Here is a 27940-nt window from a genome sequence, read left to right on the forward strand (position 1 = left end):
ATGGGTTCAACGAAGCATTTACAAGCCTGCTAAGAGGTTTTGAGGTACACAAAGTAATATATGTATTTTTGTCTGTACCGCACACAATAGGTGTGCTCTGTATAGATAGTAGCCCCTGAGACTCTGGTTTCCGTCCAAGGGCGGCGAACAGAGGATCATATTCCCAGGTAATGATCGTGTTGCTTTCGTGTGCAGGCGGCTGAAGATCCGGCCGCTGACCGGACTGCTGATTTTGCCGAATTGAGGCGACAACTTGAAGTGGTGGATGCCGACATCACGCTTGTGAACAAGCGGCTTGACGAGGCACAGGGTATGTATTTTTGGATTGTCAGCCAATATTAAGAGGAGCTCGATGCTAGTATCTATAATATGCTGTGACTGCATATGGAGCTGCCGCCGTGGAGACCCTTCGGGCAGAACTTGCCCAAGCCAAGGATCAAGCCAGGAGAAGTGACGCGGTCGCCCTAAAGGGGGCCGAGGAGTTAAGAGCCGAACAGGCTGCTCGTCACTAGAGCGGAGATAAAATAGCCAAGATGGCTATTGAGCTGTAAGATGCCGCCAGCCAATATGAGCTCCTTGAAAAGGCGACTTACCTACAGAAGGCCTTGGAAGTAGCCAAGGAAACTTGCTCTAAGATCAGAGCGGCAAGGGAGGAGCTTCGCCAAGCCGGAGATATTACGGCTGGGAAGCCCTTTTTGTTGCGGACGAAGTTTGGAGATCCGAAGTATGCCCCTCTGGATCAATTATGGAGTGCAGAGGACGCGTACTTGGACTTGGGAAACAGTGCGGCTGATGCGATTGGATATTTCAAAGATCAGAAGGATCATGAGGTGGAAAGGTTGTTCTGGTCGCAGTTTAGTGCTCCAAAGCATTCGCTTCCGTTAAACGAACAAATGGTCGAGTGGGCCGAGCTCCATAGGTTGTCTGGGCTTGGCATGAGGTCTTTCATGGATCATCTTTGGCCGGAGGGACCAAGGCCGGACAGTTATTTTGGCTTAGTGCAACGATTCCTAGGTGTTGTGCCGCATATCAACGCTGTAAAGAGGTCGTCGTGCACAGAGGGTGCGCGGATGGCTCTTGCCCGTGTTAAAACATAGTGGGCAGGGATGGACGCCACCGCTATTGCAACCCGGGGTCCGGCCGGAGGCCAGGACACGGCCGAACACTAATTTGGAGAAGTCCTAGAAGGTGCCATTTAATAGAGGCTCAGTGCTCGAAGAGTACCACATTCGAGTGACATGTATCTGAATTGTAAAATCAATGCTATTTTGATTATAAAGGCTGTGTTTATACTTTTTCCTAAAAGTATTATAGTGCCTCCTGTGCGGCCGTTTATGTATGTATGTATGTATGTAACCTGAAAGTTTGCAGTCATCGGCTTCAGCCCCCAAGCATATAATGCCGGGGTGTTCGGTAAAGCGCGTAATCACACTTGATCCAATGTCTTGGTCCGTTAAGGAGGTTTTGCGCTTGCAGCGAATGTGGCAATCGGACTATATAGCTTTAACACTTTCACTTAGCCATAGGAGTTTGACGGTGGGGCTAGTATATAGCCCCTGGTACTTCCGCGTTCGTCCGAACTCGGTGCGCGCACGTACATGACCCGGAAACCAGTCCTTCGTTAATGCGGAGGAATTGCGAAGATTCCGCTGAGTCCTCGAGTGGTTGACCAGTCTCGTGCTATATCATGACAGTCAGTTTTCGGCTTTCTCTACTAATGTGTTGTTCCAAATGAACTAGGGCACAATCGCAGTAGTTCTCTCGGTGCCGCCTTAGCCGATAGAGCGGAACATAAGGTAGCAAAATACGGGAGCCGAGCAAACCCAACTATTGACTAAAGACATGATTTGAAGCTAATGCATATAAGGCCAAACTCGCGACGCTGAACACTCCCTAAGGTATTCAGACTTTCCAACATATACTGGGCTGAGTAATGCTCTCAATAATGAGCCCTAAATTTCCAAGTATGTGCATTAGTCTGACGTGATGAAATGCCAATAACGCCAGCATCCCTCTCGTTTGGTGATTGAGTACCCGGGGGGGTGAAGCAAGAAGAGACATTAAAAATGTTTACGCAGGGTCTTAATCTAAAAAAGAAACCTTTGAGCGGGGCCCTGCTACACGTCTGCGCCTTTGTCTCCGTTGTGCCGTAGCCTAGAAGGGTGTAGCATGATGATCATCTGTAACAAAGAAAACCCAGGTGAAAAGACTTCGTGCTCAAAGTTGGTTATTCTTAATGAACCATGAAAATGCAATCTATTACTGTATTAATAGGGTCAAACCGAATTATGGGCCTTTTTACATGCGTGCAGCCCCTAGCACCACCTATGGGGGTATGTCCATCGACTCAAGCTCAGGTTTATCTGAGCCACTACAACTAGTGGTGCGCCCGACTCGTCCAACCGTGTCCGTGGTCTTGATGACCGATCATTTATTCTAGTTGGAGAGGCTGTTCAGTGTCCGGCTGCTAGAGCCGCCACATATTCTTCCGCACGTAAGGAACACTCTGTATTTTCGCTAACTGTAATGACGCCACATAGACCGGGCATCTTAAGTTTGAGATAAGCGTAGTGGGGTACTCCAATGAAACGAGCGAAGGCCGTTGTCGGTGTTAAAACTGGCTGATCTCGGGTAGGGGGTCCCGAACTGTGCATCTAAGGCTAATGGTAACAGGAGGCTAGGGACACGATGTTTACCCAGGTTCAGGCCCTCTCGATGGAGGTAAGACCCTACTTCCTGCTTGATTGATCTTGATGATATGAGTATTACAAGAGTTGATCTACCATGAGATCGTAGAGGCTAAACTCTAGAAGCTAGCCTATGATTATGATTGTCCTTGTCCTACGGACTAAACTCTCCGGTTTATATAGACATCGGAGGGGGCTAGGGTTACACAGAGTTGGTTACAGAGAAGGAGATCTAACATCCGAATCACCAAGATTGCCTTCCACGGGGTGAAGTCTTCAATCTTGTATCTTCATAGTCCAATAGTCCGGCCAAAGTATATAGTCCGGCTGTCCGGATACCCCCTATTCCAGGACTCCCTGAGTAGCCCCCGAACCAGGCTTCAATGACAATGAGTCCAGCGCAGATTGTCTTTGGCATTGCAAGGCGGGTTCTTCTCCAATTCTAGAGTACCTGTCGTAGCGAACAGTGTCAGGCTTCCCATTAATGTTGTACTCCTCGGCTTCTGTGCTTCAATAATGGCTATCTCCACGTGTCGAGTGAATACGAGGAGCCGGGGCATTTTTACATTTGCCACCCTGACCCTGTAAGCGAACCATCTATTTGAAGACACGGGGATTGAGGGAGTCCTGGACTAGGGGGTGTCCGGATAGCCGAACTATCATCATTGGCCGGACTCCAAGACTATGAAGATACTAGATTGAAGACTTCGTCCCGTGTCCGGATGGGACTTTCCTTGGCGTGGAAGGCAAGCTTTGGCGATGCGGATATGTAGATCTCCTACCATTGTAACCGACTCTGTGTAACCCTAGCCCTCTCCGGTGTCTATATAAACCAGAGGGTTTTAGTCCATAGGACACATAACAATCATACCATGGGCTAGCTTCTAGGGTTTAGCCTCCTTGATCTCGTGGTAGATCCACTCTTGTACTACCCATATCAATCAAGCAGGAATAGGGTTTTACCTCCATCGAGAGGTCCCAAACCTGGGTAAAAACATCGTGTCCCTTGTCTCCTGTTACCGTCCGCCTAGACGCACAGTTCGGGACCCCCTACCCGAGATCCGCCGGTTTTGACACCGACATTGGTGCTTTCATTGAGAGTTCCTCTGTGTCTTCACCTATAGGCCCGATGGCTCCTTCGATCATCAACAACAACGCGGTCCAGGGTGAGATTTTTCTCCCCGGACAGATCTTCGTATCCGGCGGCTTTGCACTGCGGGCCAATTCACTTGGCCATCTGGAGCAGATCGAAAGCTAAGCCCCTGGCCATCAGGTCAGATTTGGAAGTTCGAACTATATGGCCGACATCCGCAGAGACTTGATCTTCGACGGATTTGAGCCACAGCCAGGCATGCCGCACTATCTCGATGGGCACGATTTAGCTCTGCTGCCGGACAGTGCCCTGGAGGCCGCACAAGAGTCCGCTCCGACCCTTGGTTCGGATCCGACGACGCCAATCGAGGATGGGTGGTTGGACATCACCTCGGGGGCTGCTACCTCTATGGCAATAGAGCCGAGTACCGACCCTGTCCCACATGAAGCTCGTGACTCCGAGGTGCCGGACTCCTCTCCGGACTTCGAACCTCCTGCGCCCCTTCCAATCGAACCCGATTGGGTGCCGATCATAGAGTCCACCGCTGCGGACATCTCTCAGCACTCACCTTTTGGTGACATCCTGAATTCGCTAAAGCACCTCTCTTTATCAAGAGAGCCCTGGCCGGACTACGTTGAAGATGGTTGGGATGCGGATAACAAAGAAATTCAAAGCCCACCCACCACCCACTTTATAGCCACTGTTGATGACTTAACTGATATGCTAGACTTCAACTCCGAAGACATCGACGGCATGGACGACGATGCCGGAGACAACCAAGAACCAGAACCCACAGGGTACTGGAAGGCCACCTCAACTCACGATGTATACATGGTGGATACACCTAGAGGAAGCGATAACGAGGAACAATGGGACGCTGCAAAGGATAATTCCCCCGAAAAACAGCCGAAACGGCGACGCAAGCGCCGCCAAAAGTCCCACCTCGACAATGACAACACCCATGTAGACCCAGCCATAGAGCAGGGCGAGCCGATGGACGACGAACATGCCCCCGGGCAACTATCCGAACAGGATGAATTAAATAAGCAATCCACCCCCGGCGAAAACAACAGTCCGGATGGTCTAACACCGGACACATCGTTGGCGCAGAAGAACCTCCACAAAAGGCTCGTCTCCACTGCACGAAGCCTGAAGAAGCAAAGGCGGAAGCTCAAAACAGCAGAAGACATACTCAGAATGAGATGGAGCAAAGTACTCAATACCACTGACAAATACGGCGATGGCCACAAAGCAAAAAGCTACCCGAAGCGTAAACTACTACCCGAATTTGACGAGGAGGCCATAGAGCCCCCACAATCAAAAAACAAAGAGGCCGCCTAGTCGGATGGACGACCACATGGCAAACAAAGAGCGGCAAGCGGCACCGCACACAAGCCGGCACGTGATCCATATAAGGATCCTCGTAAAGAGGACGGCCCGGTCAGGTCCATATATGGGTCCAGAAAGCATGTTTTAGAAAGCAAAACAACACGTCGAGTATTCGAAAATCACGGCACACCCAAATACAGGGGTGCCACACACCCCTTATGTTTCACCGATGAGGTGCTGGATCATGAAATCCCAGCGGGATTCAAACCCGTAAACATAGAGTCATACGACGGAACAACAGACCCTGGAGTCTGGAATGAGGATTACATCCTGCACATACATATGGCTAGAGGAGACGACCTCCACGCCATAAAATACCTACCCCTCAAGCTCAAAGGGCCAGCCCGTCATTGGCTCAAGGGCCTCCCAGAAAATACCATTGGAAGTTGGGAAGAGGTCGAGGATGCGTTTCGGGCAAATTTTTAGGGGACTTATGTCCGCCCTCCGGATGCAGATGATTTAAGTCACATAACTCAACAGCCCGAAGAGTCAGCCCGTAAATTCTGGAACAGGTTCCTCACCAAAAAGAACCAAATAGTCGACTGTCCGGACGCCGAAGCCTTAGCAGCCTTCAAACATAACGTCCGAGACGAATGGCTCGCCAGACACCTCGGCCAGGAAAAGCCAAGGACAATGGCAGCACTAACAAGCCTCATGACCCGCTTTTGCGCGGGAGAGGATAGCTGGCTGGCAAGATGCAGCACCAGCGACCCAAGTACATCCTAAGTCAGGGATGGAAACGGGAAACCATGACGCAAAAAGGACCAATGCCGAACTAAGGGAACGGCCCAAAGAGCACGGCAGTCAACGCCGGGTTCAAAAGCTCTCGACAGAACAACAAAACACTGCCTCTCAAGGACAGCAGCGACGAGCTATCCAACCTAAACAAAATCTTGGACAAGATATGCCAAATCCACAGCACCTACGGGAAGCCTGCAAACCATACCCACAGAGATTGTTGGGTCTTCAAACAGTCCGGCCGACTTAATGCCGAACACAAGGGGCTCGAAACACCAAGTGAGGACGATGACGAAACCCACAAGCAGAGCACCGGCAAACAAAGGAACTTCCCACAAGAGGTCAAAACAGTAAATTCACTCCATGTGACAACAGGCAAAAATAGAGCGGCGCCCACAAAAATGCGCGCCGCACGGTCCACCCCAGCGGAGTCCAGACACTGGATGTCAAAACCAATCACCTTCGACCATCAGGACTACTCCAGACGTATCCAGAACGCAGGATGGACTGCCCTGATATTAGATCCTATAATCGACGGACTGCAATTTACACAGGTCCTAATGGACGGCGGTAGTGATCTAAACCTGCTATATCAGGACACAATCCGCAGAATGGGGATAGACCCAACCAAAATACGCCATAGCAACACTTCCTTTAAAGGAGCAATGCCAGGCCTATATGCCCATTGTACGGGCTCTCTACCACTAGAAGTTGTGTTTGGCTCAGCCGACAACTACCGTCGCGAAAAGCTAGTCTTCCACATCGCCCCATTTAAAAGTAGCCATCAAGCACTATTGGGACGCGAAGCCTTCGCCCGCTTTAACGCAATACTGCATTATGCATCTCTCACACTTAAAATGCCCGGTCCACGCGGCATAATCTCATTAAAGGGAAGCCTCAAGTGTTCCTCGAATAAGGAAGAAAGTGAGACTGCCTTGACAGCCACACATTAATCCGGCTTTTGCCGATCAAAGCCCCAAATAGGTCATCCCGACCCCGGACACGGTTAGGCGAGTCGGCGCAAATAAACAAGGCACTCACCAGCAGCGTACCCCCTTACAAGGGGCTGCACGCATGTACCATAAGAGACAATAAAGCTCAATCTTATTTGTTTTTTGAATTATACTCTGTTCATACATTTTTCGCACGATACTTTTTCACACTAAGTTCTTCTCTTTTACAGATGAACACCGTGCTACGCCCGTCCAGGATACGGCACAACGGAGACACAGGCGCAGACGTGCAGTAGGGACCCGTTACAAGGATTCTTTTCATATTAAGACCCTGCGTAAACCTTTCTTACTGTCTCTTGTTGATACACATCCTCCGGTTCCTCACTATAACCGAGGAGGAGGCTTGCGTTTTGGCATCGGCCGCGTCAGAAATTTTGCGCGTACCTGGACACCAGGGGCTTAGGGCATAGTCCTGCCCGTTTTCATAAAGACCGAATACCTTAGGGAGTGTTCGGCGTCTCGAGTTAGGCCTTATATGCATCAGCTCCGAATCATGTCTTTGGTCAAATGTTGGGTTTGCCCGGCTCCTCTGTTTTGCTTCCATATGTTCCGCTCTATCGGCTAACGCAGCACCAGGAGAACTACTGCGATTGTGCCCCGGTTCGTCCAGGTGAGCACCTCAGTAGAGAAAGCCGAAAACTGACTGTCATGATATAGCGAGAGACTGGTCAACCACTCGATCGACCACCGAAATGTTTAGAATTCCTCCGCTTTAACGAAGGACCGTTTCCCGGTCAGGCACATATGCGCCCCGAAATTCGGAGAGCACAATGCCCCTAGGGGCTATATAGTAGTCCCACCATTGAACTCCTATGGCTAAGTGAAAGTGATAAAGCATTATAGTCCGGTTGCCTAGTTTGCTACGCTATCACCTCCTTCACAGGACCAAGACGTTGGATTAAGTGTGAAATAGCGCTATTTCTTGCAAACACCCCCGCACTATGTGTGTGGGGGATGAAGCCGAAGACTGCCATCTTTCAGGTTATATACACATATACGTTAAACGGCCGCACAGGAGGAATTTCAACACTTGAACGCACAAGTATAAAAAAGCCCGTATATTATATTTGAAGCATGGCTTCACAAATCATACATGTCATTTGAACATAACATTTTTTGAGCACTGCGTCTCTATTAAACGAGCGCCCTGCAGGACTTCCTCGAAATAGTGCTCGGTCAGTAATCGGCTCCTGTCCGAGTCCTGGGAAGCAATGTCGGTTGCCTCCATCTCTGCCCAGTATATTTTGACACGGGCAAGCGCCATCCGTGCACCCTCTATACATGCCAACTGCTTCATCGCCTTGATATGCGGCACCGCATCAAGAAATTGTTGCACCGAGCGAAAATAACTCTTTGGCTCAGGCCTTTCCGGCCACAGATGAGCCACGACACCCTTCATGGCAAGTCCGGACAACCTATTCAGCTCAGTCCATTCGGCTCACCGATCGGTCAATGGAAGTGGATGCTCCGGACTATGGAACTGCGACCAAAAAAGCTCTTCCATTCCGTGATCCTTCTGGCCTCAGAAGTGTGCAACCGCGTCTGCGGCACTCGCCGCCATATTCAGATAGGCATCCTCCGCACCCCACAACTGGCCCAACTGAGCATACTTCGGATCTGTGAACTTCCTACGCAGTAGAAAGGGCTTTCCAGCCGCAATATCCCCGGCCTGACGTAGCTCCTCCTTTATAGCTCTCATCGTGGAGCGGGCATCCTTGGCTTCGGCGGTGGCCTTCTTCAGGTCCTCTTGCTCCGCTCGGTGTTCTCTTTCAAGAAACTCATAGCGGTCGGCAGCATACTTCAGCTTTACGGCCATTTTGGCCATTTCCTCCCTGCTTCGGCCGTGACCAGCCTGTTGGGCTTTTAGCTCTTCGGCCGCCTTCAAAGCAGCCGCATTACTTTTTCTGGCTTGCTCCTTGGCTCGGGCAAGCTCTGCCTGAAGATCCTCCATAGCAGCGGCACCATCTGCATTAAGCATACATGTAGTAAGGCATGGGCGTCAAGCTCCCTTACCAGGTGTTCGCGGAAAAGCCACATACCTTGTGACTCGTCAAGTCGCTTATTGACCAGCGCGATGTCCGCATCCGCAACGTCCAGTTGTCGCTTCAGTTCGGCAACTCTATCAGTCCGGCTGGCCACCGAACACTCCGCCCCCTGAATAGGAAGGGCGACATCTTAACACTGAGATTATGATCCTCGGCACGCCGTCACTTTTGACAACGTACCGAGTCTCAGGGGCTACTATCTATACAGGGCGCATTCTATATGCAAAACTGTGAGAAGGTACATCATTCTTGCATACCTCAAACCCCATCAGTAAACTTCTGACATCTTCATGCAAGCCGCTTTCAGCGGATGAAATCCTTTCAATCACCGTACCCATTAACGCAAGGTGATCTTCTGAGATAGATGCTCGCCCGAGCAGATCCTTCAGCTCCTCCGACCGCACACCAGTTGGTGCCGAACCTCCCGGCCCCGCCGGACTCAGGGAAACCCTCCGCGACGACACCTCAGGGTCATCCGCCCCGCCTGATGGCACGGCAGATGGAGGCGTTTCGCTTTCCATCATCTCCGGACAAAGATCCCCCAAAGATGAGCTCTGCTGAGAAGGGCTGAGATCCGAACTACAAGGTAAAGACTTCGGTCATCCTCAGAAATAAAAACAGGGATGTCTCTTATAAGAAAACTCCCCCTTTCTACTTACGGCTCGTTGGAGGGCTGGTTCCCTTGGGGAAATAGTACGGCCGGGGCCCCTCCCGGCGCAGGACCCTCTGGCAAAGATTTCTTCCCCCGCTTTGAGGCCTTGACCTTCGGATCTTCAGAAGCGATCCTCTTCTCCCCTTGGAGGGAGGGATTCTCGATCCCCCCTTCCTTAAAGGCCTCCTTAGCGGAGGCGGTAGCTTTCCTGTTCCCCTCTTCGCCCTCTTCCAAAGGCATAGCCTCCAGCATCTTGGTTAGCACCGGGTACAGCGCGGTCTCAGGGAGGGGGGCCGGACACCTTATTAGCTTTGCTTTTGCTATCCACTCCTGTTCAAGGGATGGATTTTTAAAGGGCAAGTATTATGATAAATGTACGGATAGCACGTCCGGGCACAGGAACTACTTACTTGAGTATCTGGGCGATTGCAACTCAGACCTGCGTCCTCGGTCAAGTCCGGACACATCTCTTGTGATCCGAAGAACAGTTTATACATCTCCACGGGCGTCGCGCCCATGAAGTGGTGGAGAGCTCGCGGTCCCTCCGGATTGAATTCACACAAGCGGAGAGGGCGACGTTTGCAGGGCAGAAGGCGTCGAATCAGCATAACTTGCGCCACTACGACCAGATTGATCTCCCTCTCTTGGAGGTCTTGAATCCGGCCCTGCAATATTGGTACGTCCTTGGACGGCATCCAGTCAAGCCCTTTGTTGACCCATGACACCAGCCGTTGTGGAGGGCCCGAGCGAAAGGCAGGTGGCGCCACCTGCCTGGTGCCCCTGGGAGCGGTGATGTAGAACCACTCCTGTTGCCACAAGCCGAGCTCCTCTTGAAAAGAGCCCTCGGGCCATGGAGCATCGGCCCTCTTACTTATCACTGCCCTCTGCAGTCTGCTTGTCGCCCCTCGATCATCTTCGGCTCCACGTTGAAAGTCTTGAGCCACAATCCGAAGTGAGGGGTAGTGTCGGTGTCAAAACCGGCGGATCTCGGGTAGGGGGTCCCGAACTGTGCGTCTACGCGGATGGTAACAGGAGACGAGGGACACGATGTTTTACCCAGGTTCGGGCCCTCTCGATGGAGGTAAAACCCTACGTCCTGCTTGATTAATATTGATGATATGGGTAGTACAAGAGTGGATCTACCACGAGATCAAGGAGGCTAAACCCTAGAAGCTAGCCTATGGTATGATTGTTGTAATGTATGTTGTGTCCTACGGACTAAAGCCCTCCGGTTTATATAGACACCGGAGGAGGCTAGGGTTACACAGAGTCGGTTACAATGGTAGGAGATCTACATATCCGTATCGCCAAGCTTGCCTTCCACGCCAAGGAAAGTCCCATCCGGACACGGGACGGAGTCTTCAATCTTGTATCTTCGTAGTCTTGGAGTCCGGCGGACGATGATAGTCCGGCTATCCGGACACCCCCTAGTCCAGGACTCCCTCAGTAGCCCCTGAACCAGGCTTCAATGACGATATGTCCGGTGTGCATAATGTTCGGCATTGCAAGGCGGGTTCCTCCCTTGAATAATCCAGAGACGATCATGAACACCAGGATAGTGTCCGGCTCTGCAAAATAAATTCCACATTCCACCGTAGAGAGAATAAAATGTACACTAGTTCAACCTGCTGACGTATTATGCGGCGTGAATCACACCGCTACCAAGCCACTGTTTGAACTATTTTTTACTATACCACCTCAACACGTTTAGCGAAGCGGTTTCCTTGGCCGTCTTGTCGAAGCAGAGATCGTGTTCCCCTTATTCCGGGATTCTCATCAATACGTGCGTGGGTAACCCAACCGTTCCCGTCGCCACGCCTCCTCTATCGAAGGTGAATCCCAAACGGTCACGGAGACGGCTCTTGGTATTTTTCCCCTTTATAAGAGGACCAAGGCTCGTTCTTGTTCTTCAATCTCGCATCGAATCTCCTCCTCGCTCCCAGTTCCAACACCCAGAGCCTCAGATTCGAGCGCTTCGGATCCTCAACCATGTCCGGCTCCGAACTCCAGGGCCGGTGGAAGCCCTCCTCCGTCACGGAGGAGGACATATTGAAGTTACGTGAGGCCATGTTCCTGGCCTGCGAGGTTTCGCACAGGTTGCCCGCCCTAGGGCAGGCCATGCCCGCCCCCAAGCCCGGCGAATACGTCGTCTTCATATCCCACCTCCTTCGGGGTTTAGGCTTCCCGACGGACCCCTTCGTGAGAGGGCTCATGTTCTACTACGGGCTGGATTTTCACGATTTGTCTCCGGAGTCCATCCTCCACATCTCCGCATTCATTATCGCCTGCGAAGCCTTCCTCCGCGTCACTCCCCACTTCGGCCTGTGGCTGAAGACCTTCAATGTGGAGCCGAAGATGATCGGGGGGCGTGAAGCGGACTGCGGCGGGGCGGCCATAAGCAAAAAGGCCAATGCCCCGTGGCCCGAGGGTTCCTTCCAAGAGGAACTCGGACTGTGGCAGCAGGAGTGGTTCTATATCACCGCTCCGAAGGGCAGCAAGCAAAAGCCGCCACCTTCATTCCGCCCGGGACCTCCACGCCAACTGATGTCGTGGGTCAATTAAGGGCTCAATTGGGGGCCGTCCGAAGACGTGCCCTCACTGCAGGGCCGGATTCGAGACCTCCAAGCGAGGGAGATCAATCTGGTCGTGGTGATGCAGGTTATGCTAATCAGGCATCTTCTGCCCTGCAAACGCCATCCTCTCCGTCTATGGGAGTTCAACCCGGAGGGACCTCGGATTCTCCAACACTTCATGGGTGCAACACCCGTGGAGATGTGCAAGTTGTTCTTCGGACCGCAGGTGGCGTGTCCGGATTTAGCCGAGGACGCAGGCCTAAGCCGCAATCGCCCGGATACTCAGGTAAATAGCTCAAAGTCCGAACATTCTGTTTATCTGCCTTTCTAGAGTTTGCCTCCTGACCCATTACTCTTCACAGGAGTGGGTGGCACGATCAAGGCTGATAAGGTGTCCGGCCCCCCTCCCAGAGACCGCACTGGAGCCCGTGCTGGTCAGAATGTTGGAGGTCGCGCCCACAGAAGGGAGCGAAGGGGAAAATAGAGGAGCTAATATTTCGCCCAAAGGGGCGTCTAAAGAGGGGGGAATCAAGAACCCCTCCTTCCAGGGGGAGAAGAGGACCGCCTCCGAAGATCCGGAGGCCAAAGCCCCTAAACAGGGGAAGAGATCTTCCCCGGGGGGTCCGGCGTCCGGGGAGAATCCGGACGCACAATCATCGCCAAAGAATCAGCCCTCCAGCGAGCCGTGAGTATGAAAAGGGAATTTCATCAGTAAGAAAATACCTCCATTTGTGCTTCTGTGGGTGACCGAAATTTTTATTTTGTAGTTCGGATTTGCAGCCCTCGCAGATGAGTTCGTCTTCGGGGGACCTTCTTCCGGAGATGATGGAGAGCGAAACGCCCCCGTCTGTTGCGCCATCAGATAAGGCAGACGAGCTTGAAGTATCGTCACGGAGGGTATCCCCAAGTCCGGAGGGGCCGGAGAGTTCGGCGCCCGCTAGTATCCGGCCGGGAGGACTGAAGAATCTGCTTGAGAGGGCGTCCATCTTAGAAGATCATCGTGCGCTAATGCACATGGTGATTGGAAGGATTTCGTCCGCCGAGAGCGGATTGCGTAACGCCGCTATGAGTTTGCTGGCGGGATTTGAGGTACGCGAAAATGACGCACCTTCTATTTTTGACAGTTTTGCACATAAAAGTGTGCTCTGTATAGATAGTAGCCCCTGAGACTCGGTAGGTTGTCGAAGACGACAGCGTGCCGAGGATCGAAATCGCAAGTAATGAATGTCGCCGTTCCTATGTAGGTGGCGGATAGTCCGAGGGCTAGCCGGACTAGTGGGGTTGCCGAGTTAATGCGGCAACTTGACGTGGCGGATGCGGACATCGCACTTGTCAACCGGCGACTTGACGAGTCGCAAGGTAAATGAGTTCTCCACAGTCGCTTTATTAATGGGGTCAAAGCCCTCCTCTGATAAATTATATGCTGTTATACAGACGGTGCTGCTGCTATGGAGAGCCTTCGGGCCGAACTTGCTCAAGCTAAGGAGCAAGCCCGAAGGAGTGACGCGGCTGCCTCGAGGGCGGCCGAGGAGTTGAAAGCCGAAAAGGCTGCTCACTGCCAAAGCAGGGAAGAGGTGGCCGAATTGGCTGTAAAAGTGAAAGATGCTGCCGACCGCAATGAGGCTCTTGAAAAGGAGCGCTTATCGGAGCGGGAAGACCTGAAGAAGGCCACCGCCGAGGCCAAGGATGCCCGCTCTGCAATGCGGGCTATGAGGGAGGAGCTGCGCCAGGCCGGAGATATCGTGGCTGGCAAGCCTTATCTGCTGCGTCGCCGGTTTATGGATCAAAAGTATCCTCAATTTGATCGGCTGTGGAGCCCGGAGGATCCGTATATGGACTTAGCGGCAAGTACGGCTGATGCCGTTGAGCACTTCCAGAGCCAGAAGGATCACAAGACGGAAGAGCTATTTTGGTCTCAATTCCATAGTCCGGATCGCTCACTTCCGTTGACCGACCGGTTGGCCGGATGGGCCAAGCTAAATAGATTATCCGGACTTGCCATGACTGACATCGTGGCTCATGTCTGGCCAGAGAGGCCCAAGGCGACGAGCTACTTCGGCTTACTGCAGCAATTCCTTGGAGCGGTGCCGCATATCAAGGAGATGAAGCGGTCGGCCTGCATCGAAGGCACGCGGATGGCACTTGCCCGCGTAAAGGCGCATTGGACAGAGATGGATGCCACCGCTGTTGCCTCCCAGGTTCGGATGAAAGCCGGCTCCCCGCCGAGCACTATTTCGGGGAAGTTATGCGTGGTGCTCGTGTAATAGAGTCGCAGTGCTCAAAAAATGTCACGTTCAAATGAACGTTTTAGCTTGTAAAACAATTATTATGCAATAACTGCTTTTTATACTTGTGCGTCCCAATTGGTAAAACTTCTCCTATGCGGCCGTTTACGTATACACTTGTATAACCTGAAAGATTGCAGTCTTCGGCTTCAGCCCCCACGCACAAGGTGCGGGGGTGTTCGCAAAAATAGCGCGTTTTCACACTTAATCCGACGTCTCGGTCCTGTTAAGGAGGTGGTAGCGTAGCAAACGAGGCAATCCGGACTATAATGCTTTATCACTTTCACTTAGCCAGTGGAGCTCGAGGGTGGGGCTACGATATAGCCCCTGGGGGCACCGCACTTCTCCGATTGCGGGGCGCGTGTGTGCTTGACCAGGAAATGGTCCTTCGTCAAAGCGGGGAATTCTAAACATTCCGGTAGTCGATCGAGTGGTTGACCAGTCTCTCGCTATATCATGACAGTCAGTTTTCAGCTTTCTCTACTGAGGTGCTCGCCCAGCCGAACTGGGGCACAATCGCAGTAGTTCTCCTGGTGCCGCGTTAGCCGATGATACGGAACGTAAGGCAGCAAAACACAGGAGCCGGGCAAACCCAACATTTGACCAAAGACATGATTCGGAGCTGATGCATATAATGCCTAACTCGAGACGCCGAACACTCCCTAAGGTGTTCGGTCTTTATAATAATGGGCAGAACAATGCCCTAAGCCCCTGGTGTCCAGGTACAGGCATGGTCTTCTGACGCGGCCGATGCCAAAACGTCAGGCTCCGCTTTGGCTATAGGAAGAAAACAAGGGATAATAACAACAAGAGACAGTAAAAAAGGTCTACGCAGGGTCTTAATCTGAAAAGAATCCTCACAACGGGTCCCTACTGCACGTCTATGCCTGTGTCTCCATTGCGCCGTTATCCTGGACGGGTATGCACGTTGTTCATCTGTAAAAAGAAAGGAACGCTCAGTTTGAAAAAAATTTGTGCGAAAAATATATGTGTAAAAGAAGAAATATAAGTAAAGCGAGGTTTGTATGAACCCGCGGTTGTTTGTGCGCGCAGCCCCCTGTGAAGAGGTGTGCGGCTAGGGAGCCCGAAGCCTGCTGAAGCCGGACTCGTCTATCCGAGTCCGGGGTCTTTGAGTGACCCTCGCACTGAAATGATGCCACGCGGACCGGGCATCTTGAGTGTAAGAGAAGCATAATGCGGTATGGCATTGAAACGGACAAAAGCCTTTCGTCCCAATAGTGCTTGATATCCACTTTTAAATGGGACGATGTGAAAAATTAGTTTTTCGCGCAGAAAATTGTTCGGTGATCCGAACATGACTTCTAGTAATATGGAGCCTGTGCACTTGGCGTAAGGTCCTGGCGTCACTCCTTTGAAGGAAGTGCGGCTGTGTCGAATTTTTGTAGGGTCTATCCCCATCTGACGGATTGTGTTTGAATACAGCAGGTTTAAGTCGCTGCCTCCGTCCATTAGGACTTTAGTGAATTGTAGTCCGTCTATTATGGGATTGAATATCAGGGCAGTCCGTCCCGCGCTTCAAACGCTTCTGGAATAGTCCAGGTGGTCGAAAGTGATTGGTTTTGATATCCAATCTCTATGGTCTGCTGGGTAGGACCGTGCGAGGCTCTTTTTAGGAAGTGTCGCACTATTTTTCCGTATTATCACATGAAGTGAGTTTACTGCTTTGACCTCTTGTGGGAAAGTCTTTTGTTTTCCGGTGCTCTGCTGGTGGGGTTTATCTTCTTCGCTTGACGCGTCGAGCCCCTTGTGTTCGGCGTTTAGTCGGCCGGACTGTTTAAAAACCCAACAATCCCTGTGGGTGTGATTTGCAGGCCTTCCGGGGGTACTGTGGATTTGACATATCCGACCCAAAATCTTGTTTAAGTTGGACAATTCATCGCTGTAATCCTTAAGAGGCTGTGTTTTGTTTTTTGGCCGCGAGCTTTTCAATCCGGCGTTGACTGCCGTGCTCTTTGGGCTTTTCTCTTTATTCCGGCGCTGCTCTTTTCTGCGCCGTGATTTTCCATTTCCATCTCTTATCTCGGATGTACTTGGGACGCTGGTGCTGCATCTCGCTAGCCAGCTATCCTCTCCCGCACAGAAGCGGGTCATGAGGCTTGTTAGTGCAGACATTGTCCTCGGTTTTTCTTGGCCGAGGTGCCTGGCAAGCCATTCGTCTCGGACATTGTGTTTCAAAGTTGCTAAGGCTTCGGCGTCCGGACAGTCGACTATTTGGTTCTTTTTGGTGAGAAACCTGTTCCAGAATTTCCGCGCTGACTCTCCGGGCTGTTGAGTTATATGACTTAGATCATCTGCATCCGGAGGGCGGACATAAGTCCCTTGAAAATTTGCTCTAAACGCGTCCTCGAGCTCTTCCCAACTTCCCATAGTGTTTTCTGGGAGGCTTTTAAGCCAATGACGGGCTGGCCCTTTGAGCTTGAGGGGTAGGTATTTTATGGCGTGGAGATCATCTCCTCTGGCCATGTGTATATGTAGTATGTAATCTTCTATCCAGACTCCAGGGTCTGTTGTTCCATCATAGGCCTCTATATTTATGGGTTTAAATCCTGCTGGGAATTCATGGTCCAGCACCTCATCGATGAAACATAGTGGGTGTGCGGCGCCCCTGTATTTGTGTGTGCCGCTATCTTCGGATACTTGATGTGTTGCCTTGCTTCTTGGGGCCTTCTTCTTTGGCCCGTAGATGGACCTGGCTGGGCCATCTGTCCTTCCAAGTTCGTTGGTTCGCTATTTCAGAATTTGGCCTATCATCTGGCCGTCTATCCAACTAGGCAGCCTCTTTATTTTTTGATGGTGGAGGCTCTATGGCCTCCTCGTCGAATTCTGGTAGCAGCTTACGCTTCGGGTAGCTCTTTGATTGGTGGCCATTGCCGTATTTATCTCCGGTTTTGAGCACTTTGCTCCATCTCATTCTGAGTGTGTCTTCCGCTGTTTTGAGCTTCTACTTTTCTTTCTTCAAGCTTCTTGCAGTGTTGACGAGTCTTTTCCGAAGGTTTTTGGTCTCCGGCGGCGTGTCCGGCATGAGATCATCCGGACTGTCGTTTTCGCCGGGCCTGGACTGATTATCTGACTCGTCATGTTCGGCCGGTTGCTTATCTGCATGTTCGTCGTCCACTTGTGAGCCTTGCTGTATTACGGGCTCCTTGGGAGCGTTGTTGTCGTCGAGGCGGGACTTAGGGCGGTGTCTGTGTCGCCGTTTTGGTTGTTTATCGGCGGCGTTATCATCTGCCGCGGCCCGTTGGTCCTCGTCATCGCTCTCCTTTGGGGTATCCACCATGTATATGTCATATGACGAGGTGGTCCTCCTGTGCCTTATAGGCTCTGTTTCTTGTTCGTCTCCGGCATCTTCGTCTATTCCGTCGATGTCTTCGGAGTCATGGTCTAGCATGTCGGTTAGATCGTCGACAGTGGCTACAAAGTGGGTGGTGGGTGGGCTCTGAATTTCTTCGTCGTCCGTACCCCAACCAACCTGGCCATAGTCCGGCCAGGACTCTCCCGATAACGAGAGGTGCTTTAGCGAATTCAGGATGTCGCCAAAAGGCGAGTATTGGAAGATGTCTGTGGCGGTGAATTCCATAACCGACGCCCGATCCGATTTGATTGGTAGGGGCGCGGGAGGTTCAGAGTCCGGCAAGGAGTCCGGCACCTCGGAATCACAAGTTTCGCGGGGGACAAGATTAATGTTCGGCTCCATCGCCGAGGAAGTTGAAGCCCCCGAGGCGGCGTCTATCCACCGATCCTCGATCTGGGCGATCGGCTCCGGACTGATGGCCGAAGCGGATTCATGTGGGGCCACCAAGGCACTGTTTGGCGGCAGAGCTAGATCATGCCCATCGTCACAGTGCGGCGCGCCCGGCAGTGGCTCGAGTCCGTCGAAGATCAAGTCTCCGCGGACATTGGCCGTGAAGTTTAAGCTTCCGAATCTGACCTGACGGCCAGGGGCGTAGCTTTCGATCTGCTCCAGATGGCCAAGCGAATTAGCCCGCAGTGCGAAGCCGCCGAACACGAAGATCTGTCCGGGGAGAAAAGTCTCACCCTGGACAGCGTTGTTGGTTGAAGATGCCATCAAGCCTATCGGTGACAACACAGAGGAACTCTCAATGAAAGCACCAATGTCGGTGTCAAAACCGGTGGATCTCGGGTAGGGGGTCCCGAACTGTGCGTCTAGGCCGATGGTAACAGGAGACGAGGGACACGATGTTTTACCCAGGTTCGGGCCCTCTCGATGGAGGTAAAACCCTACGTCCTGCTTGATTAATATTGATGATATGGGTAGTACAAGAGTGGATCTACCACGAGATCAAGGAGGCTAAACCCTAGAAGCTAGCCTATGGTATGATTGTTGTAATGTATGTTGTGTCCTACGGACTAAAGCCCTCCGGTTTATATAGACACCGGAGGAGGCTAGGGTTACACAGAGTCGGTTACAATGGTAGGAGATCTACATATCCGTATCGCCAAGCTTGCCTTCCACGCCAAGGAAAGTCCCATCCAGACACGGGACGGAGTCTTCAATCTTGTATCTTCGTAGTGTTGGAGTCCGGCAGACGATGATAGTCCGGCTGTCCGGACACCCCCTAGTCCAGGACTCCCTCAGGTAGTGCGGAGGAAGGCTTCGCAAACGATGAGACGTGGAGGATGGACTCCAGAGCCAAGTCATGGAATTCCATCCCATAATAAAACATGAGCCCCCTCATGAAGGGGTCCATCGGGAAGCCTAAACCCCGACGGAGGTGAGACACGAACACGACGCTCTCACCAGGCTCGGGAGTGGGAATGACTTGCCCTTGGGCAGGCAGCCTATGCGAAATCTCGCAGGTTAGGTACCTGGCGTCTCTCAGCTTTAGCACGTCTTCTTCTGTGATGGAAGAGGGCATCCACCGGCCTTGTAGGTCGGAGCCGGACATTGTTAAAGGTCCGAAGCGCCCAAATCTGGAACCTTAGGTGTTGGAACTCGAGGCGAGGGGCGGATTCGATTGAGATTGACGAAAAGGAACAGGCCTTGGTCTCATTATAAAGGGGTAGAATACCAAGAGCCGTCCCCGTGACCGTTTGGGACTCGCCATCGATGGAGGGGGCGTGCCAACTGGCCCGGTTGGGTTACCCACGTCCGTATTGATGATGATCCTGGAATAAGGGGACACGATCTCTGCTTTGACAAGACGCGCCAAGGAAACCGCTTCGCTAAATGCACTGAGGTGGAACAATAAAAATGATTCGAATAAAGGCTTGGCCGTGGCATGACGTCATACCACGAAGTACGTCAGCAGATTGAACCTGTGTAAATATTATTCTCTCTACGGTGGTATGTGGAATATATTTTGCAGATCCGGACACTATCCTAGTGTTCAAAATCTTCCATGAATTTTTTGGAGGAGGAACCCCCTTGCAATGCCGAAGACAATATGCGCGCCGAACTCGTCGTCATTGAAGCCTAGTTCAGGGGCTACTGAGGGAGTCCTGGACTAGGGGGTGTCCGGATAGCCGAGCTATCATCATTGGCCAGACTCCAAGACTATGAAGATACAAGATTGAAGACTTCGTTCCGTGTCCGGATGGGACTTTCCTTGGTGTGGAAGGCAAGCTTGGCGATGCGGATATGTAGATCTCCTACCATTGTAACCGACTCTATGTAAGCCTAGCCCTCTCCAGTGTCTATATAAACCGGAGGGTTTTAGTCCATAGGACACATAACAATCACACCATAGGCTAGCTTCTAGGGTTTAGCCTCCTTGATCTCATGGTAGATCTACTCTTGTACTACCTATATCATCAATATCAATCAAGCAGGAGTAGGGTTTTACCTCCATCGAGAGGGCCCGAACCTGGGTAAAAACATCATGTCCCTTGTCTCCTGTTACCATCCGCCTAGACGCACAGTTTGGGACCCCCTACCCGAGATCCGCCGGTTTTGAAACCGACAAGGATCCTCAGATCCAAATCTCATCTTCTTCCCCCAAGCAAACATTCAACAGAGCGCATCCGGAAAAACCAATCCATTATGGACGGTCGCCGCAGATCCTCTTCTCGCTCCCTTAGCTCTAAGCCAGGTGATTGGGAAAAGTGTTCTGTCCACCATAGCCATTTAGTAGAGTTGCATATCCAAGGGTTTCTTCCACTTGCATACATGATCCCCGTCCGAGCCGGACTAGCCACCTATAATGGCGGGGAGCAAGCAGAGAGCTTTCCTAACCCATCTCAGGGGGAGTAGGTATGCCTTGTCCCATATTTGCTGAGAGGACTCGGGTTTCCAATCCACCCGATTCTCCGCCGGCTCCTGGAGTTCTACGGCATCCAGCTGCATAACTTCACCCTCGCCTCCGTACTGTACATCGTCGGCAACGTTGCCCTCTGTGAGCTATTTCTAGGTTGCGAGGCTCATTTCGAGTTATGGGAGAGGCTATTCTGCCTCGTCCCTCGTAATCAGGAGGGATCTATATATCAAGTGGGCGGAGCCGAAATATGGCGCGTCGCCCAGACCGGATACTTGTACGGCACTCCAAAGAAGGCATCCGAAAACTGGCCTTCAGAGTGGTTTTATGTAGATGACGTTCCCCTTCCGGACCCAATCCGGATGGGCCTTCCTGAGTTCACTAACACTCCGGTGAAGAAACGCCAAAGCTGGCGCCCTCGGAGCCCCTAGGAGGAAGATGACAGAGAAGTCCACTTCCTGATGGGCAGGATAAAAACACTGGCCCAATCAGGATTGACAATAATCGAAGTTATGTCAATATGCATAATGTAAGTGGTGCAGCCACTTCAATATCGGGGGAAGCCCATGTGGCACTTCGACAGGGAAGACGATGCCACCCGTTGCGGTCGTAAAGGTCCGGACTCCGCCACTGCTCTGACGAGAATATTTTCCGATTTATATAAAGGAGAAGAAGAGGAGTTCCTCCGCATTAAGCCGCGGGATGGATTTTCCATGTACAACACCCCAAGCTGGGTAAGCCGTTACCCTTTACTCAACTCTATCCATTCTTGCATCCTTTGTCACAATCATTTACCTTGCTATTTCAAAGCAGGAACTAAGGAAGGCCGTGAAAGAGTTCAACAGCCCATCTCCGCAGCCAGAGGATCCTGGCTGGGCTGTCGACCCCGGACTTGAAGAAGATCTGGATATATTTGTGGAGCTTGTCGATGGGACATTTTATCAGGCAAGCTGTGACGACACCTTGGTGGCCATCTTCGCCTATTATCCCGGACTGCTCCCTGTATCACATGTAAGCAAAGCTGAAGTCCTAACCTCCGAAAAGGATTCCTTCTTATACCATACCTTATGCACATATATCGTACTTTTATATAGACGGCCACCAGGACACGGCGCCGAGCCCCTGGGGGCTCATCAGCAAAGGGTATCCATGCTAGGTAGGCTTAAGAGGAAGGCATATAGGATTGAAATGCCATTGCAGAGGTATAATTTAAAACTTGCTCTGTGATTATCATCTTTGAAATGTAATAGCGTTCATCATGTCCTGGCAGAAAGAGTAGTCGTCGGACTATATCCGGAGACCCTGTCGGCCACGCCTCCACCAGCAGAATTCCAGAACCGGCCTCACGAGTGGAGGCTCATGTGGGGATGACGCCGAATTTATCTCCGACGGAGGATGTGGATAGGCTCTCCACCACAAATTCCGAAGTAGAGAGCGCCATGAATCACCAGCGCCGACAGGCCGTACTCCGAGATGGTATATTTTCCGAAGAGGCGTTCAATGCCTTCTATTCAGGAGACGCATATATCCGAGCTGCTCAAGATGGACTCGCCCGAGTGACGGACCAGTATGCAAAGGATATACGGGTAAGAAAATTTGATAAGCATGTATATCAGTAGAACCTGAGACTGGAAACAGTTGGAACAACTGATTTAAGGAGCATTGTATGCACATGTTCTTTTAGAGAAGAATACCCATTTATCTCAAGAGCTAGAGGAATGCAAGACCCAGCTGAGGGCCGTAGTTGCCAAACTAGAGGAATCCCAGAAGGCCTCATCTAGTAATACTTGTCTTAAGGACATATACTAGTTAGTATTCGGCATGCTTTATAAGTGTAACAAAAGATTCTGCAGACAATCCTGGAGAGAATCCGTAGATCATAAAATATAGTGAGCCACATGTCCGAAGAAAGCTAAAGGCTGGCGAGCATGTGCTTACGCAGGTTAGGCAGGAGAAAAACAATCTCCAAGATGCCAACATCCGGCTGAGCGTCGAATTAGCAGATGTTCGAGGTCATCTTGCGGACTCGGTGAAGGAGAACAGGAGGCTTCGACGCGACATTTATGGGAAGTGCTTAAACGAACTGCAGTACAGTTCAACGAGGAAGTGTATTAACAGAGTTATGTCTGTAGGTATGCTGGCGGGCTGTCCTGAAGAGGAGATGCCCGGATCCGCAGGTGATTTGCTGCAAGATCTCTCACAACTGCACGAACAAGCTCGACAAGTGATGCAGGGTATTGCCCAGGCCTTGTGGCCATCCGCTTCCCTGCCTGGAGGCATGGGGAAGCTTGTGGATATGCTCAAAGGAGCACGGCAGTGCTTCTGGTTATGGAAGGTATCAGCCTGCCGACAAGGTGCAAGGGAAGCCTGGGCCATGGTGAAGACGCGATACGCCAAGGCTAACCCAAACCATATGGCCGAAGTCGGACCGGTGGGGCCAGATGGGAAAGAGATTCCCGTAAGTCTGGTGTATGACCAAGTAGCATTAGCCGCAAAGTATTCCCAACAGGATTGTAGGCTAGACAACCTGTTGGATGGAATAGAAGAAGAATTTAGCCTGTCCAAGTGACTATGTACTTCAATGGACGTATGTAGTCCCTAGCCGGATTGTAAATCATTTGTCATGGCGGACCTTTTCGCTTCAGGCTCCGGACCCGAAAGTCCGAAGTGTATTCGAATACCCGCTCAGTTATGTAAAACCGGGGTACACATGGAAACCAGGCGTAGGGGTCATAAGTGCTTGAACAGACAAGTACCCAACTAGTTATGTTATATTACATGGATAGTAAGAAACATCTTCCAGAGAGAATAGTTCCGTTAGGGGTTCCTTTCACTAGGTACGCATGCATCAATGTGCATGTCCGAACTGTGAACAGAGACGCAGGATACAAAACATCTAGGGATTTATGTTGTAATAAACAAAAAACATCTTTTGTTCACCGACCAAATATTCCCTTAAGAACGCTAGCTTTCGGCTTCACCCAGTCTGGGGTACACATCCGACTGAACCGGCAGTAACAATCGCAGAGGTGCTCCCCTTATGCCCTAGCCAAATTAACAGGAACGTAGGGCATAAACACAAGATCCAGGCAACCCAGCATGGCCAAAACTTAAGTCATATCGATGCATATAAATAAAAGGCACATATGGAAAGGTGACACATATGTGGTGGGCATGAAGCCATGAAAATAATTATATTAAGCTTCTGTATAGGAAGCCCCCATTTATATTGAGCACGCATAGTGCAGCCGGAGCGATCGAAGCATCCGTAAAGCATTTGAGGCTTTGTGTGTAAGAAGAAAAGAGGAAGAGAAGGAAAAAAAGGGAGGACATGATTGAAAAGGCGGAGTTAAGGAGACGAACACTGAGTTCGGCACTAGGCATAGAATCTTTCGAGTCTGGCCGCGTTCCATGGGTTCGGCTCGAGTCTATTATCTGATGCATTACGCGGATGGTATGCTCCTCCGGTGAGAACTTTATCAATGATGAAGGGACCCTCCCACTTGGTCTTGAGCTTGTCCTTCTTCTTCTCCGTAGGCGTAGAACGAGTTCGCCAATGTTATAAGTTTTGGCCCGTACTTCTCTGCTTTGATACCTTCGAGCCTGATGCTGATAGAATGCGGAACGGGCATTTGTGATGTCAAACTCCTCCTCCAGGGCATCTAAGTTGTCCTGCCGATCTAGCTCTGCTTTTTTCTCTTTGTACATGCGCACGCGAGGTGAGTCATGAATTATATCGCAGGGTAGTACTGCCTCTGCGCCGTACACCATAAAAATGGTGTGTATCCGGTGGTGCGATTTGGCGTGGTCCGCAGTCCCCAGAGTACGGAGTCGAGCTCCTCGACCCAGTGTGTATCTGATTCCTTCAAGGATCGCACTAGTCTGGGTTTGATGCCGCTCATGATAAGACCATTTCCACGTTCGACTTGTCCATTTGTTTGGGGGTGATAGACAGAGGCGTAATCGAGCTTAATGCCCATATTGCCGCACCAAGTTTTCACCTCATCGGCTGTGAAATTTGAGCCATTGTCAGTGATGATGCTGTGGGGGACACTGTAACGGTGCACAAACCCTGATATGAAGTCTATCACTGGTACGGATTCGGCCGTTTTAACTGGTTTGGATTCTATCCATTTGGTGAACTTGTCCACCATGATCAATAAGTATTTTTTCTTATGGCTTCCCCCTTTAAGAGGTCCGACCATATCCAGCCCCCAGACCACGAAGGGCCAAGTTGTGGGGATTGTTTGGTGAGCGGTAGGAGGCATATGGCTCTGATTGGTGAAGAGTTGGCACCCGATGCAATGTTGGACAAGGCCCTGTGCATTTGCCCGGGCTGTCGGCCAGTAAAAACCTATACGGAAGGCCTTGCTTACAAGTGCCCGGGCTGCGGCGTGGTGCCCGCCGAGTCCGGCATGGATTTCAGCCAAGAGCTGCCGCCCTTCCTCTTCGGAGATGCATATTTGGAGCACTCCGGTGGCGCTTTTCTTATAAAGCTCTCCCTCGTGGACTTTGTAGGCCTTCGAGCACCGCACAATACAAAGTGCCTCATTTTGGTCCTCGGGGAGCCCTTGCCTAGTTAGGTAGGCTAAGAAGGGCTCGGTCCACGGGGCGATAACAGCTATGATTTCGTGGGTCGAGGGTGTTATTTTGGTGGCAGAGCCTCCGATTACGTCAGATGGTTCGGAATCTGGGGGTATATTCGGATCCGGACTGGTGTTGCCAGTCTCCCCTTCCCATACCACGGATGGCTTGAACAGCCTTTCCAAGAAGATATTAGGTGGGACGGGGTCGCGTTCAGTGCCGATGCGGGCGAGGATATCTGCCGCTTGATTGTTTTCTCGAACCACATGGTGGAATTCGAGCCCCTCGAACCGAGTTGACATTTTGAGGATGGCATTACGGTACACCGCCATTTTTGGATCCTTGGCATCAAAGTCTCCATTTATTTGTGATATTGCGAGGTTTGAGTCCCCGCGCACATCTAGGCGTTGGATGCCCATGGAGACTGTAATCCGAAGACCATGCAATAGAGCCTCATATTCGGCTGCATTGTTGGAGTCTGTGTATAATATTTGTAGTACGTATTGGACTGTGTCTCTGGTGGGGGATGTCAGGACAACACACGCTCCCAATCCGGTCAGCATTTTAGAACCGTCAAAGTGCATTATCCAATTGGAGTATGCGCCGTACTCTTTAGGGAGTTCGGCTTCTGTCCATTCGGCGACAAAGTGAGCCAGTACTTGCGACTTAATGGCTCGCCATGGTTTGTATGTTATGTCGAACGGAAGGAGCTCGATAGCCCATTTAGCAATCCGGCCTGTGGCATCGCTGTTATTTATTATGTCATTGAGTGGTACTTTGGACGCCACCGTAATTGAACACTCTTGAAAGTAGTGTCATAGCTTCTGGGATGCCATGAAGACTGTGTATGCTATCTTTTGATAGTGTGGGTACCGGTATTTGCATGGAGTGAGAACAATGGACACGTAATATACCGGCTTTTGGAGCGGGAGCTTGTGTCCGTCCGCTTCTCGTTCGACGACGAGCACTACGCTTACAACCTGGTGTGTTGCAGCTATGTATAATAGCATAGGTTCGCCGGTATTTGGCGCGGTCAGGATTGGATTACTGGCCAAGAGGGCCTTTATTTCTTCCAGTACGGCCATGGCCGCATCCGTCCACTCGAAGTGTTCGGTGCGTCGAAGAAGGCGATAAAGAGGTAGTGCCTTTTCTCTAAATTGGGAGATAAAGCGGCTTAAGGCAGCCATGCATCCAGTTAATTTCTGGATCTGCTTGAGGTGTGTTGGGGTAGCCAACTTTGACAGAGCTCGGATTTTTGCCGGATTTGCTTCACTTCCTCTATTGGACACGATGAAGCCGAGCAACTTCCCGGAAGGTACGCCGAAGACACATTTTTTCAGGTTGAGCTTGATGTCATATGTTCGGAGGTTGTCAAACGTGAGCCTCAAGTCATCTATTAAAGTTTCGACGTGTCTTGTTTTGATGACCACGTCGTCCACATATGCCTCCACTGTTTTGCCGATTTGTTTTCTCCAGGCATGTCTAAATCATGCGTTGATAGGTTGCGCCAGCATTTTTGAGCCTAAAAGGCATTGTATTGAAACAAAAGGGGCCGTATGGTGTGATGAAGGCCGTTGCGGCTTGGTCAGACTCCGCCATCTTGATTTGATGGTATCCGGAGTATGCGACAAGGAAACACAAGGAGTCGTGTCCTGCGGTAGCACCGATGATTTGATAAATGTGGGGGAGGGGGAAGGGATCCTTAGGGCAAGCCTTATTGAGGTCCTTGAAATCGACACATAGGCGCCAGGATTTGTCCTTCTTTGGTACCATCACCAGGTTTGCTAGCCAATCCGGATGTTTTATATCTTTGATGAATCCGGCCTCGAGTAACTTAGCTAGCTCTTCTCCCAGGGCTTGCTGTTTAGGCTGTGAGAAGCGCCTAAGAGTCTGCTCGACCGGCTTATATCCCTTCAGTATATTTAAGCTGTGTTCGGCCAGTCTGCATGGGATGCCTAGCATGTCTGAGGGATGCCAGGCAAAAATGTCCCAATTCTCACGCAAGCAATCTCCCAGTGCGGCATCTATTGTGGGGTTCAGTTGTGTCCCAATGGAAGCTGTTTTTGTGGGGTCCGTTGGGTGGACCTAGAATTTGACTATCTCATCCGCTGGTTTGAAGGAGGTGGACTTGGGTCGTTTATCGAGTAGCACATCGTCCCTGTCCACTATGGAGTGCAGCGAGGTTAGTTCTTCGGCCACGAGGGCTTCGGATATTTCCTCGAGGGCCAGTGCGGTTGTCTTATTTTCAGCGCGGAGTGCGACGTCCTAATCACTAGATAGAGTGATGATTCCATTGGGCCTGGGCATTTTGAGCTTCATGTTATTGAGGGTTTCCTCGTAGATGAGGTTTAATCTGCTTCCGCCGTCCATGAGCACTTTAGTGAGCCGGAAGCTGTCCACGATTTGACTAAGGACCAAAGCGGCTGGTGCCCGGACTGTTCGGAATTGAGGTTCGCCCCTGGCATTGAAAGTTATAGCCGTGTCGTTCCACGGATTTATTGTTGCCACGTGGCAAACTTTGGCGAGGCTGCGGAGAGCTCGCTTGCACCTATTATTTGAGGCGAAAGTCTCGAAGACTGTGAGTACCGCATTGTTATTCTCGGCGGGATGTTGTTCTGCAGTATGGTTGATGAGGAGATCCTCGCCGC

The sequence above is a fragment of the Triticum dicoccoides genome, chromosome 7B (assembly GCF_002162155.2).
Source record: "Triticum dicoccoides isolate Atlit2015 ecotype Zavitan chromosome 7B, WEW_v2.0, whole genome shotgun sequence".
In the NCBI taxonomy this organism is placed as follows: Eukaryota; Viridiplantae; Streptophyta; class Magnoliopsida; order Poales; family Poaceae; genus Triticum; species Triticum dicoccoides.